The sequence below is a fragment of the Phyllobates terribilis genome, unplaced genomic scaffold (assembly GCF_046119375.1).
Source record: "Phyllobates terribilis strain yellow unplaced genomic scaffold, ASM4611937v1 Scaffold_3__8_contigs__length_932513732, whole genome shotgun sequence".
Lineage (NCBI taxonomy): Eukaryota > Metazoa > Chordata > Amphibia > Anura > Dendrobatidae > Phyllobates > Phyllobates terribilis.
The window spans coordinates 554,427,006-554,452,545 of NW_027362763.1; positions in this window are offsets into that span (position 1 = coordinate 554,427,006).

Below are 25,540 nucleotides of genomic sequence, written 5' to 3' on the forward strand. Positions count from 1 at the left end.
CCTTTGCTCACTGCTCCGGCAGTCTCGCTCTGCTCTGACCCTTTGCTCACTGCTCCGGCAGTCTCGCTCTGCTCTGACCCTTTGCTCACTGCTCCGGCAGTCTCGCTCTGCTCTGACCCTTTGCTCACTGCTCCGGCAGTCTCGCTCTGCTCTGACCCTTTGCTCACTGCTCCGGCAGTCTCGCTCTGCTCTGACCCTTTGCTCACTGCTCCGGCAGTCTCGCTCTGCTCTTACCCTTTGCTCACTGCTCCGGCAGTCTCGCTCTGCTCTGACCCTTTGCTCACTGCTCTGGCAGTCTCGCTCTGCTCTGACCCTTTGCTCACTGCTCCGGCAGTCTCGCTCTGCTCTGACCCTTTGCTCACTGCTCCGGCAGTCTCTCTCTGCTCTGACCCTTTGCTCACTGCTCCGGCAGTCTCGCTCTGCTCTGACCCTTTGCTCACTGCTTCGGCAGTCTCGCTATGCTCTGATCCTTTGCTCACTGCTCCGGCAGTCTCATCCTGATCCACTCTTGCTCGCCGCTCCGGGCGGCCTCACTCTGCTGTGTTTGTCCACCGCATCTGCGGTTCTGTTCCTGAGTCCCAGTCTGTACTGGGTCCTATCCACCCTGTGCTCCAACCTGTCGTACCTGCCAGTACCTCCCTGCCTGCATACCAGTCATGCTTACCAGCATCCACCTGCCTGCATACCGGCCGTACCTGCCAGTACCTCCCTGTTTGCATACCAGTCGTGCTTGCCAGCATCCATCCGTCTGCATACCAGCCGTGTCTGCCTATACCCACCAGTCTGTGTGCCAGCCTAATCTGCCTGTTCCTGTATTCCCCGGTGTGGGTCAACAGCCGTGTCCGGTGTCTGACCTGGAGTAGCACCTGGTCCCTCGGCTCGGTTCCTCCTTGGTGCACTGGCGTCGTATGCTGTCGTGCGACCTTGGTCGGATCGGGTGGATACTTAGTTACTCCCCTCCAGGCATTCACTCTCCGGTACGGTCCAGTGGAATCACTACATATACACGCACACGCCAGTCAGTCCGAGCGCGTGCATTACACTGAGTAGGCCGATACCCAATATGTAGAGAAAAACTACTGTTTGGGCGCACTGCAGGGCTCAGAATTGAAGGAGCGCCATTTGACTTTTTGAATGCAAAATTTGCTGGAATCATTAGCGAATGCCATGTCGCGTTTGGAGAGCAACTGATGTGCCTAAAGAGTAGAAATCCCTACAAGTGACTCCATTTTGGAAACTATAGCTCTCAAGAAGCTTATCTTGATGTGTGGTGAGCACCTTGAACCTCCAGGTGCTTCACAGAAGTTTATAACGTTGAGCCACAAAAATATCATTATAGCCCCAATTTTTTCATTTTCACAAGGGTTAAATGAGAAAATGCACCATAGAATTTGTTGTGCAATTTCTCCTGAGTGTGCCGATACCTAATATGTGGAGGAAAACTACTGTTTGGGCGCACGTCAGGTCTTGGAAGGGGCACGATTTGGCTTTTTGAATGCAAAATTTGCTGGAGACATTAGTGGATGACATGTCGCGTTCGGAGAGCCAATGATGTGCTTAAAGAGTGCAACCCCCCCACAGGTGACCCCATTTTGGAAACTAAATCCCTCAAGGAATTTTTCTAGATATGTGATGAGCACCTTGAACCCTCAGGTGCTTCACAGAAGTTTATAACTTTGAGCTTTGAAAATAGAAAATCACATTTTTCCCACACAAATGTTCTTTTAGCACCAATTTTTTTATTTTCACAAGGGTAACAGGAGAAAATGGACCCCAAAATTTTGTGTTGTGCAATTTTTCCTGAGTACGCAGATAACTATATGTGGAGGAAAACTACTGTTTGGGGGCACAGCAGGGCTCAGAAAGGAAGGAGTGACGTTTTGAAATGCAGATTTTGATGAAATGGTATGCAGATGTCATGTCAAGTTTGGAGAGCCCATGATGTGCCTAAACAGTGGAAACACCCACAAGAGACCCCATTTTGGAAGTTAGACCCATCAAGGAATTTATCTAGACGTGTGGTGAGCACCTTGAACCCACAGGTGATTCACTGAATTTTACAACTTTGATCTGTTAAAATGAAAAAATATTATTTTTCTCACAAAAATGTTGTTTTAGCCCCAATTTTTTCATTTTCACAAGGATAGGAGAAAATGGAACCCAAAATTTGTTGCGCAATTTCTCGTGAGTACACAGATACTCAATATCTGGTTGAAAACTACTTTTGAGGCACAGTGCAAAGCTCAGAAGGGAAAAAGCACCATATTGGAGTTCACATTTTGCTGGACTGGTTTGAGGGTGCCATGTAACATTGACAGAGCCCGGAGGTGCCAGAACAGCAGAACCTCCCTTCCCCCATAAGTGACCCCATTTTACACACTACACGTCTCAATAAATTCATCTAGGGGTGCAGTGATCATATTGACACAACAGGTGTGACACAGCATTTTATACCATTTGGCAGTGAAAAAAAAATAATTACATTTTTACAACAAAAATTTTGTTTTAGCCCCAGATGCTACATTTTCACACTGAGAAATGGGTAAAAATGGCATCAAAATGTGTCCCACAATTTCTGCTGAATGTAGAAATACCCCATATACAGTACAGACCAAAAGTTTGGACACACCTCATTTAAAGATTTTTCTGTATTTTCTTGACTATGAAAATTGTACATTCACACTGAAGGCATCAAAACTATGAATTAACACATGTGGAATTATATACTTAACAAAAAAGTGTGAAACAACTGAAAATATGTCTTATATTCTAGGTTCTTCAAAGTAGCCACCTTTTGCTTTGATGACTGCTTTGCACACTCTTGGCATTCTCTTGATGAGCTTCAAGAGGTAGTCACCAGAAATGGTCTTCCAACAATCTTGAAGGAGATCCCAGAGATGCTTAGCACTTGTTGGCCCTTTTGCCTTCACTCTGTCGTCCAGCTCACCCCAAACCATCTCGATTGGGTTCAGGTCTGGTGACTGTGGAGGCCAGGTCATCTGGCGTAGCACCCCATCACTCTCCTTCTTGATCATATAGCCCTTACACAGCCTGGAGGTGTGTTTGGGGTCATTGTCCTGTTGAAAAATAAATGATGGTCCAACTAAACGCAAACCGGATGGAATAGCATGCCTCTGCAAGATGCTGTGGTAGCCATGTCACCAGCAAAGCGCCCCCACACAATCACACCTCCTTCTCCATGCTTCACGGTGGGAACCAGGCATGTAGAGTCCATCCGTTCACCATTTTTGTGTCGCACAAAGACACGGTGGTTGGAACCAAAGATCTCAAATTTGGACTCATCAGACCAAAGCACAGATTTCCACTGGTCTAATGTCTATTCCTTGTGTTCTTAAGCCCAAACAAGTCTCTTCTGCTTGTTGCCTGTCCTTAGCAGTGGTTTCCTAGCAGCTATTTTACCATGAAGGCCTGCTGCACAAAGTCTCCTCTTAACAGTTGTTGTAGAGATGTGTCTGCTGCTAGAACTCTGTGTGGCATTGACCTGGTCTCTAATCTGAGCTGTTGTTAACCTGCGATTTCTGAGGTTAGTGACTCGGATAAACTTATCCTCAGAAGCAGAGGTGACTCTTGGTCTTCCTTTCCTGGGGCGGTCCTCATGTGAGCCAGTTTCTTTGTAGCGCTTGATGGTTTTTGCAACTGCACTTGGGGACGCTTTCAAAGTTTTCCCAATTTTTCGGACTGACTGACCTTCATTTCTTAAAGTAATGATGGCCGCTCGTTTTTCTTTACTTAGCTGCTTTTTTCTTGCCATAATACAAATTCTAACAGTCTATTCAGTAGGACTATCAGCTCTGTATCCACCAGACTTCTGCACAACACAACTGATGGTCCCAACCCCATTTATAAGGCAAGAAATCCCACTTATTAAACCTGACAGGGCACACCTGTGAAGTGAAAACCATTTCCGGTGACTACCTCTTGAAGCTCATCAAGAGAATGCCAAGAGTGTGCAAAGCAGTCATCAAAGCAAAAGGTGGCTACTTTGAAGAACCTAGAATATAAGACATATTTTCAGTTGTTTCACACTTTTTTGTTACGTATATAATTCCACATGTGTTAATTCATAGTTTTGATGCCTTCAGTGTGAATGTACAATTTTCATAGTCATGAAAAAACAGAAAAATCTTTAAATGAGAAGGTGTGTCCAAACTTTTGGTCTGTACTGTATGTCTATATCACCTTGGCCCTCCAGGATCTAAGCCATTAGGTTAGGTAAATTTTAGAGCCTGAAGAGCGAAATTCCCAGGAGTGATGACCCAGGGGTGCCTTAACTTAATGGGTGTGGGAAACCCACTTGAGTTTATGGCACTTTTGCCAGCACTTTACTTTTTCAATCTTTTTAGCACCCATCTTTTTCCTGCCATTTTGACCAGGATGGGAAATTTTTACATTTCTGTTTGAAGGCACAGCTAGTATTACACTAGGAAACCTTCACTATTTATTTAATTATTTTTCACTTATGTGTCACGCTTTGTACGTTGTCCGGTCAATTGAGTTTATCAGGATGCGGTTCCCTTATGGGTTGCCATCTAATAAGTCTAGGGAGGGGGGGGAGAGAGGGTGTGTGGACATCAGGTTCCACTCCCCCCTGACTCCTGGCTCTCCTCTCTTGGGAGGGGGTCCGACCTAGATGGCTCCTAGTTTTGCTTGGGTGGGAGTTCAGACAGATGATGGGAGCAAGATTGGGTCTCCCTTGGCATCGGCTAGGGGAGTAAACTAGCCCCTGGTCCTCGTTGTGACATTCTAGCTCGGAGGGACATTAATAGGTTTATTGGCAGCCTTTCTCCTGTTGGAGAGGGCTACGACTGACCATATCCTAGTGTACTTTTTTTGTGGTACTTGTCACTTTTTTAAGCACACTCAGGTTTAGAGCACTGTTATCCGCTCTTAAAAACAATACCAAATACCAACTGTAGCACCTGCATCTCTGCCTCGTCTCTCTGCAGAGACACTAACCCCATTACTGCCACGGCCTGGTCCTGCGTCCTCCACTCCTCTTGTCTCCCAAGCTGTGACTGCCTGGGGTTTGCGAAGTGTGCGCAAATCCCCGGGCACTGTGCTCAGGATGCGCGTGCGCTACCTGCTTCTTAAAGGGGCCACGCGCGCTGTCCTAAAATGTCCCCGGCCAATGGCCAGAGGACTTCCTCTATTTAAGGCACCTCCCCGAAGATGGCCTGTGCAATGTTGAAGTTTGTGTGTTAACACTCTCTCCAGCCCTCAGGTCTCTGTGCTGCCCGCCAGCCTGTCAGCCATGCCCGCCAGCCTGTCAGCCGTGGCCACCTGCCAGTTTACCTGCCGTGCCTGCCAGCTTGCTTACCTGTCGTGCCCACCAACCTGGCTGCCATCCAAGCTTGCCTACCTGCCATGCCCGCCAGCCTGCCTACCAGCTGAGCCTGCCTAACAGCTGAGTCTGCCTACCTGCCTACCAGCCGTGCTCATCTACCTGCCTATCTGCAGTTCCAGTCGGCGCTGCCATCAGTCCCGTGGGAGTCGCCTGCTCTCACACGAGGTCAGTCCCAAAGTAGCACTTGGTCCACCTTCTCGGTCCTTCCTTGGTTCACTGAGTTGACTAAGCTGCCCTGTAGCCAAGGTCGGTCCGGATGAGGCCCCTAGTTATGCCCCTCCAATCCCTCCGTGTACCACGGCACAGTGGTTCCACCATCTGGACCCGTAACACCAACTGACATGTTAAAGTTATTCTAATGAAAATAATTCTCTCTCACTGTTTAACCTATGCCAGTACAGTGTATTCAATTCAAAAATCTATTCATTCTCTACCCGAGACCTACTTTTTTATATAATCAATAATGATGAGCGAGCATGTATTGTTAACCCTATCGGCGAGCACCCGAGCGTGCTCGCCGAGTATTTGTGGCGTGCTCGGCATCTATGTTAGTGTCGTCGCAGCTGCATGTGTTACAACTGTCTAACAGATGTGACACTCGCAGCTGCGGCGACACTACCATAGATGCTGAGCATGCCACAAATACTCGGCGAGCACCCGAGCATGCTCGCCAAAAGGGTTAACAATACACGCTCGCTCATCACTAATAATCATGAAAAGTGCCCGCAAGGGTTAAACAGTTAGATGGAATTATTTATATTCTAATAACTTTGACAAATTTGTTGCTTTTTGGGCACTATATGTCATATGCATGTCTAATCTAATTATGCAAATCAACCAATCATGTGCTATGCCTTTAAACGAAGTAGGTGAACATTGCATGTGCTATCCCTGCTGAAAGACAGCGAGCTTCTCAGAAACGCGTTGGATATTATTTGGTGCATGCTACGTACTGTAGTTGCGGTGATGTAACACAGGAACCTACAGCTCCATTCTTGAAAGAACGATATCTGTGGAAAGTGTTACCGGCCGTGGCAACATCCACATACATTCAGAGGACTTATAGGGTGGATTACAAACTTTGGATGCTATCATCAACCATAGTACATTATGGACAATTACTGGCTGTGAACAGGTTGGCTAATCTTTGGTTTCATGTGTTTATTAACTTTATGTGTATAACATTGATTTAGCCTGTATTGTCAGTTTGTGCAAATCATTTTTTAACTATATCTTTTTTGCAATTCTTTGGTGGAATTAAAACACTATTCAGTTGCGGGTGATACAAACAGGTGTATAGTGTTACTAGCGCCATTGGACAAAGTACATATGTCTTTAAAGTCGTCTTACCATTTATACATCACAGTGAACGGTGAAAAAAATAGCAATTCTTGAACTGCTATCGATTTGTTCATTCCTCCTCCCAAAGATCGTAATAAGTCTCAGTCCACGTTTATATTGTGCTTTACACTGAGCACTTACATCGGTGTTTCCATCTAAATCTCTGGAAAACTTGATACACATGAAACCCCTGATAGTATATTTGCAATAAAGAGGCAGATGGCGTCACTTTGGACTCTGTCTGGCCTATGATCTAGCGGAGTCTGTCTTTTTAAGCATGCACAAGAGGGAAGTCGGACACAGTTTTATGCACCTCTGAAAAGGCTAACACAGCTGAATAGAGGCCAGACAGAGTCCAGAGTAACTCTGCTGCCTAATCATAGTGAATGGACCCCATCAGGGTTCTGTCTTAATCAAGTATTTTGGATATTTAGATGGAAGCCCTAATGTAAATGCTCAGTGTAGAGCATAGGGAACATGAACTTAAAAGTGATCCAAAATGTTAGTCATAAAAGCTTCAATTCAACCCATAAAGAACAAGCCCATATTCAGGTCTACCGTGTTTTAACAGAAATAAAGGGGGTTTCCATGTTATTGGTAGCAAATAGGCTCTGAAAAAGTGTTATGGCTCCCACCCAACAGAAATCCAGCTAATTCTGCGCTCTCAAATCCAAATGCCCCCTTTCCTTCTGGGCCCCACAGTATGCCTAAACAGCAGTTAGTGTCCACATATGTAGCATTACTCTAACTGGAAGAACCCACTTGACAGATTATTGGGTGCTTGTCTCCAAAAGCATAAACTGGTCATCATGCAGGGTGAACTACAATGGCATATTTGTGATTTTCACTCTGCAACATCCACTGCTGCTTGTTTCTGTAAAACACCCATGGAGTCAAAATTGTCACTACATTTGTAAAAGAATTCCCAGAGGGATGTAATTTCTAAATTGGGTTACTTGAGGGGGAGTTCTGCTGTTTTGGCACTTAGGGGCTCTGTAAATAGAGTATGCAAACTATTCTAGAAAAACCTTCACTCCAAAAGTCAAATAGTACTTTTTCAGTCCCGAGCCCTGCCATATGGCCAAACAGTACTGTACAGCCAAATTATGGGGTATTGTTACATTCAAGAGAAATTGTGTAACCAACTATGGGGCCGTTTTTACCTATTTCTTCTTGTGAAAATGTAAAATCTGGGACTAAAACAATATTTTAATGGTAAAAATGTAATTATTTTTTTTTCACTGTCCAATGCTATAAAATTCTGTGAAACACATGTGGTGTCAATATGCTCATTGCACCCCTAGATGAATTCATTGAGGTCTGCAATTTGTAAAATGGTGGTCACTTATAGGAGAGTTGTGCTGTTTTGGAACTCTTAGGGGCTCCTCTCATGTGACATAGCACCTGCGAGTGATTCCAGCAATATCTGCACTCTAATGTAATGCTCCTTCCCTTCTGAGCTCTGAAAAGTAGTTTACAAAAACATATGAGGTTTTGGCGTACCAAGGAGAAAGTGTGTAACAAATTATGTGGTCTAAAAGTATATAAAATCCAGCAAAATGGATCCTTGAATAACATTTATTGAATATACAAAAAACAAAAAAAATCTCTCCAACACCATTAAAAAAGCTGACACATTTCAGACGTAGTCCTTACTCATTGCATAAAAACATATGATGTCAATCTCATTATATAGTCATATCCTGTTTGGTCATGTGGTCCACTAAATTACAGTACGATTGAGTAAAAACAAATCTGTAAAAAAACAGAAAAAAAAAAGAAAAGAAAAAACTGGATAAGATAAAGATAAACTGGAAAACCACAAAAATAAATAGATGAATAATGAAAAAAATCATAATTCCTCATAATGGCATTCCCACCATCATCATGGGCGACTTCAACATCCCCATTGACACCCACCAGTCAGCAGCCTCCAAACTCCTGTTACTTACTTCATCTTTTGGACTTACTCAGTGGTCCTCGTCAGCCACCCACACAGATGGACATACATTAGACCTTATCTTCACCCGTCTCTGCTCCCTATCTAACTTCACAACCTCCCCTCTCCCCCATCTGACCACCATCTACTCACTTTCTCATCCCTGTCCTCCTCTCCTGTCACCCATGTCCAACAACTAGCACCCCCAGCAGAAACCTTTCACATCTAGACACTCAGACACTCTCTGACTCTATTCTACCACTGAAATCCATATCTTCACTCCAAGACACAGACAGTGCCACTGCCTTCTACAATGCCACTCTCGCATCAGCTATTGATGCAGTCACCCCTCTCGTGCATGGCAGAGTGCGACAAATCAATAGACAACCCTGGCACAATAACTTCACTAAAAAGCTTCGCAAGTGTCTAGGGTTGCGGAGCGGCATTGGAAGAAAACACATTCACATGATGACTTCACTGCATTCAAACAAGCAACACTCACTTTCAAATCAGCCCTCACCTCTGCTAAACAGGCCTACTTCACAACTCTTGTATCTTCCATATCCTACAACCCCAAACAGTTATTCAACACTTTTAACTCCCTCCTCCGCCCTCCACTGCCCCCCTCTGCCCCCTCTGACCTTCCTCATCTCTGCTGAGGATTTGCCACACACTTCAAAAATAAGATCGACCAAACAAGGCAAGTCTTCACTGTTCAACCACCACAACCCCTTTGTATACCAAACTAGTGCCCTTCCCTTATAACCTCCCTCTCCAACATCACTGAAGGAGAGCTTACTTGCCTCCTCTCCAAATCACACCTCACCACTTGTGCACTCAACCCCATCCCATCCCACCTCCTCCCCAACCTGATACTACACTTATCCTGGCCCTAACCCACCTCTTCAACCTATCACTAACCACTGGTACCTTCCTTTCTGCTTTCAAACATGCCACAATCACGCCTATCCTCAAAAAGCCATGCCTCGACCCGACCGCTATGTCAAGCTATCCCCCCATATCGCTGCTCCCATTTGCTTCCAAACTCCTTGAGCAACAAGTTCACGCTAAACTTTCCTCCCATCTCTCATCTAACTTGCTCTTCGACAACCTACAATCTGGTTTCCGTCCCCATCATTCTACTGAAACTGCCCTGTCCAAAATTACTAATGACCTACTTACATCCAAAGCTAACAGACAATTTTCTATACTCCTCTTTCTAGACCTGTCTTCTGCCTTTCACACAGTTGACACTGCCTCCTACTACAGATCCTCTCTTCCTGTGGTGTCAAAGACCTTGCCCTATCCTGGTGTGGTGCCCCTGCGGTTCCAATAGCCACAGAGGTACTGCATCTCACCCAGAGGTGTGGTACCCCACTCTCAGGTAAGGACGGAGTACTACCCAGGACCCACACACCCACATCCAATACACTCCACTTCAGTAGGGAAGGGCGAGATTGCTCCTAAGGGAGAGCACAGTCCCTGGTCCCTAGCTGGAGGGTGGAACTAGATAGAGGAGGTGGGTGGTTCAGAGGAGAGACAGTTGGGAGTGGGAGCTCAGAAGGAGCTCTGCTCAGGAGAGAGAGGAGTCGGGCCTAGTGAGAGAGGCCCAGGAGGTGAGTGAGGAGAGTAGACGGGAGCAGTGGGAAAGGCTCCAGAGACAGAAGGGATCCCAGGGGCACGTCGAGTGCAGGAAGCCACCCATGCGCCTGAATTCACACTGACGTGGAGGGATCAGGCCGCAGAAGGGGACCGGCCCCAAACTAGTGGAGAACAACCAGGTTCAGCTAGCCAACCGAAGGCTGCAGCATTTTCAAGGTGTTGCAGCCAAAACCCACAATTACATCGCTGAAAAGGTGGCCACATAAGGTCCAGGGGACTGCAAGTCGCCCGACAAGGCCCTAGGCCACTGGCTTGGGACACTGATTGTGAGGCACAGGGCAGGAGGGTGAGAGCCAGCGCAGTGAGACGACCTGGAAAGGTACATAGAACGGGGTCCCGTCCAAGTGCTCCTGAGATACCTGAGAGTTTGCTGGATCACTACCCCGGAGGACACAGGACGACGTGGGCAGTTGCACACCGGTGACTGTAACCTGAGGAACTTAACAACTGTGAGTAAAACCTGAAGATTGCACTCCACTGTGTCCTTGAATAATTGCTGCTCCATCACCTGCACTACACTGCACCAACAACATCTACCTCCACCATTCTTCATATACTGCCCTGGAGCTTAGCTTTGCCTGTGGCGAGCTGAACCAACTCTGCTGCGTCACCATCTCCTCCAGTGTATCTGCACCGCAGCGGCGGCCCCTTTTAGCCGCATACCACAGGTGGCGTCACGAACATATCTCTAAAAACTTTATTCCCTTTTTACTTTCCCTTCAATTATTTGACCGCCCGGGGCCACGGACCGGGTCACTGCCACCATGACATCCCCAGCACTGACCGGGCCGGCTACCGAGTGCCCCACGGCCCCAGGGGGCACGTCATTGGATCTCCTCATACCATTCCAACCGCACATTTAGCGTCTCCCACTCCCACACTACCTCCTCATCCCGCCCTCTCCCTGTTGGAGTCCCTCAAGGCTCTTTCCTAGGACCCCAACTCTTCTCCATCTATACCCTTGGCCTGGGACTACTCATAAATTCCCATGGCTTCCAGTATCACCTATACGCTGATGACACTCAGATCTACCTCTCTGGCACAGACGTCACCTCAAAACTGTTAGGATGACGGCCGTTTTGCGCTCCGGTGCTTCAATGGGTCCAACAGGACCCGTTGAAGCGCCGGAGCGCGAAGGGGCCGTCGTCCTAACAGTTCATCACATGCTCCCCTGCCCGTCTGTTTTTATCATGGATCAAGAAGTGTTTTTTACATTTACCCGTGAATCCTAATCTTTTTTTCTCTTGCAAGGACTTAAATATATCAATGTGTTATGTCATTGAATACACCATTTTTAGAAGGTTCGCCAAAACTTAAAAATGATGAGAAAGTGGGGTGTTTAACTATTTGGCGTGAAGTAGAACATATTTGTGAATACATTTCTATTTAAATGTTGTAAGAAAGTATCAAGAAAGGCCGTACTCAGCCCCTGAATTCAAAGGGAGGCCGGTATGACAGGGTTAGTGCGGGATAAAGGGGAGAGGGCTTGCCGAGGTGGGGTATGACTATTGTTTGGGCAAGGTAATTATATTTAATTTGGTTGGTGTAGAATGTAGGGGAAGGTATTTTGGGGACAGGGGCACTTGTACAGTACAGACCAAAAGTTTGGACACACCTCATTTAAAGATTTTTCTGTATTTTCATGACTATGAAAATTGTACATTCACACTGAAGGCATCAAAACTATGAATTAACACATGTGGAATTATATACTTAACAAAAAAGTGTGAAACAACTGAAAATATGTCTTATATTCTAGGTTCTTCAAAGTAGCCACCTTTTGCTTTGATGACTGCTTTGCACACTCTTGGCATTCTCTTGATGAGCTTTTGGTCTGTACTGTAGGGGAGGAGTGGGGTTTATAAGGGATGGCCATTTGGGATTTGGCAGCCATTTTAGGTTGCCATCATCCCATACACATTATCTTTATGAGCATTATGGAAGCCATTGATAGGATGCTGCAGCAGCTGCGGGCCGCTGCTGGGTTGAAAGGCGTGGATTGGCTGCAGGCATCAGTTCAAAGCCTGCTTGGGGGTACTGGAGCTGGTAATGCCTCACCAGCTCCTGAAACACGCCGGCCGCAGAGGACTAGGCCTCCGGCGCGCCTTAGTCCTGAGGAAACTCCCAGGGTCCGGCGGCGAGTCAGGAGCCCCTCTCGGGACCCTCCGGTCGGGAGTGCTGCGGGCCGTACTTCCCGCTCCGGGAGGAATCCACCTACACCCTGGGACCTGCAACAGGAGAAGGTATCGGCCTCCTCCACTACATCGCGATGCGGCAAGTCAGCGGGACCAGGTGCGGTAGACCCCAGGCCGCGGCGGGGGCCTGGTCGGCTCAACGAGGTGAGGAGAGCGCGAGGATGGGGGCCTAACCTGGGGGCCCCTCAGCGTGGGAGCGGCAACGATCGTGCGGCCGGCTCCGCCCATCCTCCGGCGGTCCGGGCTGCAGGGAGATTAGCTTCAGCAGCGGGTGGTCAGGATCCGGCCGGCTCCGCCCACAATGCTGGCTCCGCCCAAAATGCGGCCGCCGCGGCCGTCAATCAGAGTGTTCTATATGGGCAGCAGACGGCTGGCTTTGCTGACGGGGGGACAAGTTGCGGTGGGCACGCAGAGGTGGCATCAGCATACGGGCAGCACAGTGCTGGCCCAGCCCCCTTATCTGACATAACGGCCGTTCATGGCATTAGCTCACTCCCTGCAAGATGTGGGGTCAGGACCGGAGATGTTAGCAGGGCAGCAAGCTGCTGGCCCTTCAGGTCTCCCTCTCACGACATACTGTGGCCAACAAGGATCGGATGGAAGTCGTCAGGATTCAGGATCAGCGGCTGCTGGGTTCACAGCACATAGGCAGCCAGGTGAGTCGTCGCTAAGTTTTCCTTTCAGGCCCCCGTTACCTTCTTTGGCGTTTAACAGTCAGGACAATTCTGGGGGGGTTGGAGGGGGTATTAGTATGCTGATGCAGGGTTTAAGGGATTTAGCTTTACTACTGGGGACTGGGACGAATGCGTCGCAGGGCATAGTGTCGCTTACCCCTGCGTGGCTGGGTAATTCTCAGTCGGCCCATTTGGGACATAGCGGGATGGGCTGCAGTAACATGGAGTTTTTGAGGGGCTCTAATACAGTGGGCGCAGGGGGAGGAAATTTGTCAACGAGTGAATCTAGCACAGGGGTATCGGGTACAACACAGGCTGTGGGGGGCGAGGGCTGCAAGGATAAAGATGACAATATAAGGCTAGACAATATGGCAAAAGGGGAAGTATATGCTTGTTTTGAGGGGCCTTTGGGGGTACATTTGAAGCCCGAGGTGAGGGAAAAAATATGGAAGGGGGAATATGTAGAAATATTCTCGTTACTTCCATTGGAATGTTTTAACCTAGACAGGGCTATAAAGGAGGATTCCAAAAAAGAGGATGAAGAAAAACGAAGGTACCGTCTGATACCACAGACCTTTACGAACTGGTTACAAGCATTTGCGATACTAGCCAGTGTTATAGGCAAAAAAGCTCCAGAAAATTGTTCGGGGCTTTTTTGTTACATGGATGCAATCGGGGAGGCATATAGGGTGTACGGGGGACAAGGGTGGCTACCTTATGACGAACAATTTCGTCAGAGGAAAGCGGTGCGATCCAGTATCCGTTGGGACCATAAGAATATTGCCTTATGGCTGAGGGTAACTGCGCCGAGTAGGAGTGGGCAATCTAATCAGTCGTTTCTCGGGAGCAGCGGCGGTCTCGGCCAGATGGGACACTCGGCAGCTGTTCAAAAAGGTTATGTTTCTTCTTCAATGAAGGATCTTGTAAATTCGGAAATAAATGTAAATTTAAACGCGACTGCTTATCATGCGGTGGCAGCATAGCGCATCCAAATGTTTCAGAGGGGGAAAGTTCAGAAGCAACGAGGGTAGTGAAAGGAGGGGTGACACCGGTGCGACTGGCAGAGATGCAGCTATTCCTAAATAGATACCCGGACAGGGTGGCGGCCTCGCTAATAGAAAAAGGTTTTGAAGTTGGTTTTAGGAGACCGTTTATTGATATCAAAGTTCAATTTGATGCAAAAAAATTTAAATCCGCTTTACAGTGTCCGGAGGTGGTTGCGGAAGAATTGGCAAAAGAGGTCGCTTTAAGGAGAATGGCTGGTCCTTTCTTTTCAAAGGCCATAAAAAATTTGCGTGTGTCTCCGTTAGGCATCGTCCCAAAAAAGGAACCGCGTAAATACAGGCTAATTCATCACCTCTCCTTTCCAAAGGGCACATCGGTGAATGATGATATTGATCCGGATTTGTGTTCGGTGAGTTATACTTCCTTCAAAATGGCAGTTAGTTGGGTCCGGTTTTTTGGTAGAGGGGCATTATTGGCAAAGACTGACATAGAGGCGGCTTTTAGACTGTTACCAGTACACCCAGAAAGCATGCACCTATTGGGTTGTTCTTGGAACGGCAGCTTTTTTGTAGACCGGTGTCTCCCAATGGGTTGCTCGCTGTCCTGTGCGTACTTTGAAACTTTTAGCATCTTTCTCGAATGGGTTGTTAGGGATGTTTCTGTGCTAAATTCCTGCATCCATTATTTGGATGATTTTTTGTATGTTGGTCCTGCTAATTCTCCCGTCTGTTCTGTGTTGTTGCATACAATGGAGAGCGTGGCTAAGAAGTTTGGAGTGCCTTTGGCAGTTGAAAAGACCGTGGGTCCGGTGATGTCTTTGAATTTTCTGTGGATTTTAATTGATACAGTCAAAATGGAGTGTAAGCTACCCGTTGATAAGGTAGTTGATTTGTTGGAAGAGGTATCCAGAGCTAGAAAGCTGCATAAAATTACATTGCATGAATTACAGTCTCTTCTCGGGAAATTGAATTTTACGTGCCGTATTATGCCAATGGGCAGGGCATTTTGTAGGCGTTTGTCATTAGTGACGGCAGGAGCAAAATCAACTCATCACTTCATTAGGTTGCGTAAGGAGTTGCGGGACGACTTGGGTGTTTGGGCTTGGTTTTTGGAGACATATAACGGCAAGTCGGTTTGGATTGCTCTGGTGGTGAATGCCAACGAATTGGAATTGTTCATGGATGTGTCGGGACAGCGTGGTTTTGCCATCTTTTTCCGAGGCAGTTGGATTGAGGAAAAATGGCCAGCGACATGGCGTGACCGGAACTTGTTGGGTAATCATACATTGATCAACCTTTTCCCCATCGTGGTCTCTTTAGCTCTATGGGGAGAGTATTTTCAGAATAAAAAAATTGGTTTTTCCTGCGAGAACCAAGGGGTAGTGTCTGCTATCAATTCTCTGTTGGCCGCATCGCCATTGGTGGTGAAAGTATTGCAAAGGCTGGTGCTAATGAGTTTATCGTTGAACATGTGGATAGTGGCGGAGTTCAGGTTGGTTCCTTTAAATCCGATAGTCAATGCTATTTCTCATTCGCAGTGGGATCAGTTCCGGTTGCTGGCACCTCAGGCGTCATCGACAGGTTTGGTATGCCCTCCAGAACTATGGATCTTCCCTTCGAGCTGTAAGGAATCTGATCGGTCAATCATTATCTACGAGGACCTGGTCATCATATGAGGTTGCTTGGCAGTTGTGGGAGGAATGGAAATTTGCTATGGGTGACCCTTTAGAGAGCGACAGCCTATTATTATTATTGGTTGGTCATTGCTGGGAGGAAGGTTTGGTCGGTGCCAAAAATAAATAATCTCATGGCAAGTTTGGCCTTTGGCTTTAAAATAAGGGGTCTTCCAGAAGTAACCAAAGTAATATTGGTTCGCCAAGCACTAAAAGGTTGGCGGAAGGGTTGGAAGCTGAGAGATTGGAGGCGGCCCATATCATATGTACTATTGTTAACACTAGGGCAGCTTCTCGCGTCAGTATGTAAGTCCCCATGGGAGATCGGACTATTTCGGATAGCTTTTTCTCTGGCTTTTTTCGGGGCCTTACTCTTGGGTGAGTTAGTTAGCCCATCAAGATTCGTCAGTGGGGGTCTCTCAGAAGAGGACGTGAATTTAAATTTAGATAGAATAGAGGTATTCATTCGGTTTTCAAAGACGGATCAATTCAAGAAAGGGTGTAAAGTGGTGCTGTTCGCAGTGGCGGGGTCCGACATGTGTCCTGTACGCTGTGTGAGAGAATTTGGCTTGGGTCCAGGGGGGCACAAATCACCGTTGTTGGTTCATGAAGATGGCTCCTTTTTATCTTGCTACCAGTTTTTAGCAGTGCTAAAAAAGTGTCTTGAGGATTGGGGCAGCCACTGAGGCAGCCAGGAGGGGGCAACGGGCAGCGGTGAGGCCGGCTGATGGTCAGTTAGGATTCTTGGATGACCAAGCCATTCTATGGTGGATTGGGAAACTGGGAATGGTGTTGCGGCAACTCCTGGCTGAATTTCATCACTTTGTGATTGGGTCCCTGATTTGCTGGTGCTACATTTAGGGGGCAATGACCTGGGTAAGAGGTCTTGTAGGGAACTCATAAAGGACATCAAATTTGATATACTGAGATTGTGGGCAATGTTTCCAAAGGTTTTGGTAATTTGGTCCGACATTGCTCCACGACAAGTTTGGCGAGGGGCCCGATCAAATGAGGGAATCAATAGAGCACGGATAAAAGTAAATAGGGCAGTGACACATTTCATGGTAAGAAATGGGGCTTGGTCATACGCCATATAGAACTTGAGTCTGGAGAAGGGGAATTTTGGAGGGGGAATGGGGCGCACTTAAACGCAGTCGGTACAGATATGTGGTGCCTGGCAATTCAGGAGGGCATAGAAAAAGGTTTAAGAGTATGGAGGGACACAAATATTTGAGGTGTCAGAATATTTGTGCTCATGGCATGGGGGGGTCCTCGAAGTTGGTGATCATGGTTAATGGTGGATCAGTGGGGGGGGCCTCGGGAAGTTCTGGTATTCAGTGGTCTCGGGTGGTTGATCCCATAGAAATGGATCGGAGGGCCCGTGGTTTGGGGCATGTTTCATTGGCCAGGCTGTTTGAATTGGTGCCTCCGAGCTGGTGCTTAGCGGCTGGAGGTAATACGCAATCTGGCCTGAGACAAAAGACACAATTGGTTTCTTGGTTTAAAATAGTTTGGGGCTTCGAGGACCACCCCTCTAGGATGAGGTTTATAATGTTTGTATTTTTATGTTAATAAACGGCTGCTGTGGCCAATTTAATCCTACATAAAATGTGTGGTGTGTTTATTTTAAAAGGGGGACGGAAAATTATAGTTCAAGGGTACTAATAACCCCATGACTCGCACATACCCGCTGTCAAGAAAGGCCGTACTCAGCCCCTGACTTCAGAGGGAGGCCGGCATGACAGGGTTAGTGCGGGATAAAGGGGAGAGGGCTTGCCGAGGTGGGGTGTGACTATTGTTTGGGCAAGGTAATTATATGTAATTTGGTTGGTGTAGAATGTAGGAGAGGGTATTTTGGGGGCAGGGGCACATGTAGGGGAGGAGTGGGGTTTATAAGGGATGGCCATTTGGGATTTGGCAGCCATTTTAGGTTGCCATCATCCCATACACATTACTCCCACCCACTCACCCTTAGAACCTTCTGCTGAACAATCTGGGGTAATTCTGAGGGCTGTTTTCATTATATTATGTCAATATATGCTTTGTCATGGCAGCTGGCATGGGGGGGGGGGTCCTCGAAGTTGGTGATCATGGGTAATAGTGGATCAATGTGTGGGGGGGGAGACCTCGGGAAGTCCTGGACCCCCCTACATGGTATTTAGTGGTCTCGGGTGGTTGATCCCATAGGAATGGATCGGAGGGCCCGTGGTTTGGAGCATGTTTCTTTGGCCAGGCTGTTTGAATTGGTGCCTCCGAGCTGGTGCTTAGCGGCTGGAGGTAATACACAATCTGGCCTGAGACAAAAGGCACAATTGGTTTCTTGGTTTAAAATAGTTTGGGGCTTCGAGGACCACCCCTCTAGGATGAGGTTTATAATGTTTGTATTTTTATGTTAATAAACGGCTGCTGTGGCCAATTTAATCCAATATAAAATGTGTGGTATGTTTATTTTAAAAGGGGGATGGAAAATTATAGTAAAAGGGTACTAATAACCCCATGACTCGCAGATACCCGCTGTCATGATCTAGGCAGGTCATAGCTGTGTTTAAAATAGCATGCAACAAATACATCTATGTTGCAACGATTTTTAACTTTCACACAATAATTGCAATTTGTGAAAAAATTTTACATTAATGTTCGACATATGACACATTAGTCTCTTTTAATTTCTACCATTGGAAATTATAGTAATTAACCTATATAAAAAGTTGCAAAAAAACTCAGCATTAACGTGCGTCATAGGAAGTGTACAATTATGCTTAAAAGTTGTCTTGATGTAATTTGCACCAATCTTGCCATTAAGGATGCAACATTTGACTAATATGGAGTTTTATTTTCTACCACTGGAAATTATAGCAATTAACAGACTTCAAGAAGCACCCAGAAATGGATGGAAACAAAAACGCTGGAGAGCTCTGAAGTCAATGAGTCTAAATCCCATTGAACACCTGTGGAGAGATCTTAAAATTGCTGTTGGGAGAAGGCAAACTTCAAATATGACAGACCTGGAGCAGTTTGCAAAAGAAGAGTGGTACAAAATTCCAGTTCATGTGTGTAAGATGCTTGTTGATAGTTATAGGAAGCGATTGATTGCAGTAATTTATTCCAAAGGATGTGCAATCAAATATTAAGTTGAGGGTGCCAACAATTTTGTTCGGCCCATTTTGGGGGTTTTGTGTGAAATTTATGTCCAATTTTCCTTTTTTTTACCTTCTGTTTTTTTGCATTGTTCCAATACACAAAAATGAAATAAACATGTGTCTAACAGAACGTGGAATTTAATTAATTTTCTGGGTGAAATACTTCATTTTCTGGAACAATTTCAAGGATGCCAAAACTTTCGATCATGACTGTATATATTTTGATAGTACTTGTAATGTCTGCAAATTGAGGGCTAAAATTAGAAGACAAAGTAAGTTTAAAAGAATTTTGACAATTTGTGTGTTCCTTATCCTTCAAAATAAGTGACCTATCCCTATCACCTACAATAGTTTCAGTTCTGTTCAACATCCAGGGAGAATACTGTCTCTCCTTCAGTTTCCTATGTAATTTATTAGATTCTGATGTAAACCTATCCGGTTCTGTGGTATTCCTTTTCATCCTTATGTGTTCACCAACAGGAAAGGTTTTTACAAAATGTCCAGGATGGCATGATGTAGCTAAAAGAGTGCTATTGATCACTGTATCTTTGACATAAAGTGAAATGACAAAGTCTCGTGAAGGATTACCTTACCAAAGTGATATCCAAAATAATTACTCTTCTTATCTATGTGGTATGTGAATCTGAAGTTTATGTTATTATCGTTAATGTATGCAATAAATTTAACTGCTTCCAATTCACTACCCTTATTCTGACTCCATAACTAAGCTGCAAGTGTAGGGTGCTGAGACACCATTTCTAAGCTGCCGCTTTCAACTGTTGCTCATGGTATGAAGATTCCAGAAGAAGGTTTATTTTCCAGCTGAATTCTTGTAGATATGCCCACATACAGTAAGTAAAAAATAATTTTCTGACCACAGCTGCAAACACATGAGCTTCTAAGATGGCTGATAGACAGTAATGTGGAAGAAGGGAGGGGTGGGGTTACTGATATCAGACAGGGACAGGGAGAGAGAAAGGACAAATGTCTAAAGAGAGCAAACCTTATTGCATATCAATGAAACAGCACAATATAACAACACAATGATAATGAAATAATGTCTGATAGTGTTGACACAAATATATCTGTTTAAAAGATTCTGGTGTAGGCCAGAGAGATAGAACTGTGGTTTTCCTCTTCCACGGTTCTAATCTCCTTTATATTACCTTTTTGCCATTGATAGTGCGAGTGTAAGCTATTTTACTTCATTTAAAATGGGCAAGGCGCGTGGCAAGGGACGTGGAACTGGACGTTCTGGTGATGGTGCGTGCAGAGGATGGGGCCGCGGCCAAGGTGAAAATGTGCCACAACCAACAGCCACATCTTCTCGCTCCCAGTTCTTGACCGAATTACTAGGGAAGCACAGAACAACACCAGTATTGAGAACTGATCAGTGTGAACAGGTTATTAATTGGATAGCAGATAATACTTCCAGTCACCTGGGCATCACCACCTCCGGTCTGTCTTCCACACGGTCAAGTGTTAGTGGCCGTAAGTTCGACCGCATACTTCTCCTCACCCTGATGCTCCTTCCTCCCACCATGCCGAGTGTCGTCAGACAGCAACTGATCCCACAGTTGAACACTCTGAAGAGCTGTTCACTGGTCCATTTCCATATTTGGGCCCCTCGCCTGCTCCGCTTGAAGTGGTGGAAGAGGAGATCCCATGTAGCGATGGCAAAATATTTGAACAGCCACGGCCACAGGAAGGCGATGCGGGCAATTTGTCACAAGAGGTGGACGATGACGAGACACAATTGCCACGAAGTGAGGAGGAGGACTGTGGTGCGGAAGTGGAAGAGGAGGAGGTGGTGGATGATATAGTAACTGACCCAATGTGGCAGGAGGACACGCAGAGCGAGGCCAGCAGCACGCAGGGGCAGGGAGGCAGAGTACCCCAACAGGCAGGAAGAAGCAGTGTGGTGGCCGCAGACAGAAGGCGGGCAACCGTTCCCCGTAACACCAACACGAGGGACGTTGCCAGTACAACCGATAGGTCTTCTAGAGTCTGGAATTTTTTTAAAGACTCTGCTGATAACCCCAAAAAGGCCATTTGTACCACCTGCCAGGTCAGCATCAGCAGGGGTGACAAAACTACCAGCCTGACCACCACCAGCATGATCAGGCACATGTCAGCAAAGCACCCGACTTTGTGGGGCGAACCCCAGAGTCCATGACCAGTGTCAGCGGGTGTCACCACTGCTTCTTCCGCTGTTGTGCATGTAAGAGAAGCCCCTGTTGTGTGTGCAAGGCAATCCCCTGTCCATACTGCATGCAAAGATGCCCCCTCCTCTCAGTCTTCACTTGTTATGGCAGTTTCTCAAGAAACAGCATCAACGTCCACGTCCATGTCCCACCGCAGCGTTCAATTGTCCATATCCCAGACCTTTGAACGAAAGCGGAAATTCGTAGCCAGCACCCCACAGACCACAGCCCTAAATTCGCACATTTCATTATTGCTTGGTTGGAAATGCTGCCTTTTAGGCTGGTAGAGACGGAATCCTTCCGCAATCTTATGGCGGTGGCCATTCCTCAGTACTCTGTCCCCAGCCGAGACTATTTTGCCCGGTGTGCCATCCCTGTACTACACAAGCACGTGTCCCAAAACATCTGCCGTGCCCTCAACAACGCAGTTACTGGGAGAGTCCACCTGACAACGGACACGTGGACAAGTGCTTGTGGCCAGGGATGGTACATCTCCCTGACGGCACATTGGGTAAACATAGTGGAAGCCGGGACCCAGTCGGACCTTAGGACGGAACACATCCTCCCCACACCGAGGATTGCGGGCCCTATGTCAGTCAGAGTTGCCCCCACAGTGTACAGCTCCTGCGCATTATCCTCCTCCTCCTCATATCACCACATCAGTTACAAGCTGGAAGCACTGCAGTACTGCCTCAGCCAAGTGGCAACACGCTGTGCTGAAACTCATAAGCTTAGGTGATAAACCTCACACTGCTTGTGAGTTGTGGACAGCTGTGAAAGAGCAGGCAGATCTGTGGCTGAGACCGCTGAACCTACATCCAGGCATGGTCGTGTGTGACAATGGCTGTAACCTGGTGGCGGCTCTGAGGCGAGGCGAGATCACACACGTACCATGCCTGGCTCATGTGCTTAACCTCGTGGTTCAGCGGTTTCTTAAATCGTACCCCGAGTTGCCAGATCTGCTTGTCAAAGTACACCGCCTGTCAGCTCATTTTCGGAAGTCGGCTACAGCTTCCGCCGCCCTTGCTTTGTTGCAGCAGCGTTTGCAGCTTCCGGCACACCGACTGGTGTGTGATGTCCCCACACATTGGAACTCTACCCTCCACACGTTGCAAAGGATTTGTGAGCAGAAGAGAGCAGTTGTGGAGTACCAACTGCAACCAGGCCGTCGAATTCAGGTCAGACTCCACACATAAGACCTCAGGAGTGGATCTGGATGTCTGACATATGTACCATCCTGACAAACTTTGAGGGGGCATTTATGCATATAGCATTTATGCATACTTTATCGAAGTGCCTTAATTTATCAAAGTGCCTCGGCAGTTAGATATGGCATTGCTAATATTCATCTTTCTTCTCTTCTTACAGGTATATATTTCTCACTCCTGTACTATGTGTTATCTATTCTGAAAACTGCATTGTACCTCCATGTTCCTTGCAGTGCTCTGCAGCTAATCACTGGTATATATTTCTCACTCCTGTACTATGTGTTATCTATTCTAAAAACTGCATTGTACCTCCATGTTCCTTGCAATGCTCTGCAGCTAATCACTGGTATATATTTCTCACTCCTGTACTATGTGTTATCTATTCTGAAAACTGCATTGTACTTCCATGTTCCTTGCAATGCTCTGCAGCAAATCACTGGTATATATTTCTCACTCCTGTACAATGTGTTATCTATTCTGAAAACTGCATTGTACCTCCATGTTCCTTGCAATGCTCTGCAGCTAATCACTGGTATATATTTCTCATTCATCTACTTTGTTTAACCCATGATACTTTAAGGTCATCGCACTTACTTTAACAGTTTATGATCCATGTAGAGTTGCCAGTCTGTTTTTTCTTCTGCAGTTTTATGGTCTCCTGTTGTCTTAAGCTAGTTGATTGATTGCTAATGAGTTAAATCTGTGTAGATCTAAGCAGATACGTCCCTATATATTGAGACATAGTCAAGGGGTAGCATTTATGCGGGGGCATTTATGCATATAGCATTTATGCATACTTTATCGAAGTGCCATAATTTATCAAAGTGCCTTGGCAGTTAGATATGGCAGTTGGACAGGGCAGGAGACAGGTAGGACATGCAAGACAATTAAACAAACTTGCTTCCAGGTCATCTTTTTTGCAAACAGTATTCACCATTTGTATCTGTGCCATTTATATTCTGGCTGCTGCAATCATCCACATTCACCGTTCTCCCACAAATTCTGCAGTCTTCATCCATATTAACCCCTCACTCCTCTCTTCTCCTATGTACAGCTGTCATGCTCTCTTCACAATGTTATACCACACAGATCCATTCATTCCCACCATGCAACACAGGAAACGCTTAGTCGCAGGTGATATTTCTCCTAATCCAGGACCCTCCAGTAATAATAACACTAACTCTTTCCCTGTTACATTCCCTGTTACATTCAGAAACCCTGCTAATCTCATTAATATTCCCTGGATATCTTCTGTCTCATTCAACCGTGCCCTTTGGAATGCGCGCTCAGCATGTAATAAACTCTCTTACATCCATGACTTTTTCCTCTCTAATTCCCTCAACCTTCTGGCTCTCACTGAAACCTGGATCCAGCAGTCGGACACCACCGCCGCTGCAGCTCTCTCCTATGGTGGCCTACACTTCTCTCATACTCCGAGACCTGACAACAGATCAGGTGGAGGTGTTAGTCTGCTTCTTTCAACAAAATATATTTTTCAGGTTATCCCCCCAGTACCCTCCCTTATCTTCCCTTCTTTTGAGGCCCACACAGTCAGACTCTACCGGCCCTTCTCCCTGCGAGTGGCGGTTGTCTATCGCCCTCCAGGTCCCTCCCGTCAGTTCCTGGATCACTTTGCTGCCTGGCTTCCAAATTTTCTATCCTCCGACATCCCCACGATAATCATGGGAGATTTTAACATCCCAATTGGCAATCCTCTTTCCCCATCTGCCGCTCACCTTTTATCACTAACCTCCTCCTTCGGCCTTTCACAGCTTGCTAATTCTCCTACACATGAGGACGGGAACACATTGGACCTGATCTTCTCCCGGCTTTGCTCAGTACATGACTTTACTAACTCTCCCCTTCCACTCTCTGACCATAATCTTCTTTCATTCTCTGTCAAGAACTGTGACTCTACTCAAGACCCCCCCACTTTCCACACTTATAGGAATATACGCGCCATTAACACCCAGAAATTTATGAAAAAGTTGCAATCATCATTGGCCCCAATCTCCTCCCTCTCATGTCCCGCCTCTGCATTGAAGCATTATAACAAAATAATGCTATGCGCCCTGGATGAAGCCGCACCTCCTACGCAGAGAACAATTCGGCATAGACGGCGACAACCCTGGCACACACCTCAAACACGTCTTCTCCAGCGGTGTTCCAGGTGCGCTGAAAGGCTGTGGAGAAAATCTAATCTGCCCGAAGATTTCCTGCATTATAAATTTATGCTGAAAACATATAACTCTGCGCTTCACCTCTCCAAACAAACCTACTTTAACAACCTAATCATCTCACTTTCCAATAATCCCAAACGACTCTTTGACACGTTTCATTCTCTCCTCAATCAAACAGCACAGGCCCCGATCACTGACCTCAGCGCAGACGATCTGGCCAATTATTTCAAAGAAAAAATTGACCATATCCGACAGGAAATTTTCTCCCAATCCCCAAACGTTATGCATGCTCTCCCCCGCCACATTGTATCTTGCTCACTTTCTGATTTCGAACCAGTCACGGAAGATGAAGTGATCAGGCTCCTTGCATCGTCTCGCCCTACCACTTGTACCAGTGACCCTATTCCCTCACATCTCCTTCAGTCCCTTGCTCCAGCTGTCACCACTCGCCTAACTAGAATTTTCAACCTCTCCCTTTCATCTGGTATCTTTCCCTCTTCTTTTAAACACGCCAGCGTACATCCATTACTTAAAAAGCCATCCCTTGACCAGAACTGCACGGCCAACTACAGACCTGTTTCCAATCTTTCCTTTATCTCTAAACTCCTGGAACGCCTGGTCCATTCCCTTCTAATCCGCTATCTCTCAGGACAACTCTCTTCTTGACCCTTTACAATCTGGTTTCCGCTCTTTACATTCTACTGAAACTGCCCTCACTAAAGTCTCTAATGATCTACTAACAGCTAAATCTAATGGTCACTACTCCCTGCTGATTCTCCTGGATCTCTCTGCAGCATTCGACACTGTGGATCACCAGCTCCTCCTCACTATGCTCCGCACTATTGGCCTCAAGGACACTGTTCTCTCCTGGTTTTCCTCCTATCTCTCTGACTGCTCCTTCTCTGTGTCTTTTGCCGGCTCCTCCTCCTCTCTCCTTCCCCTTACTGTCGGGGTT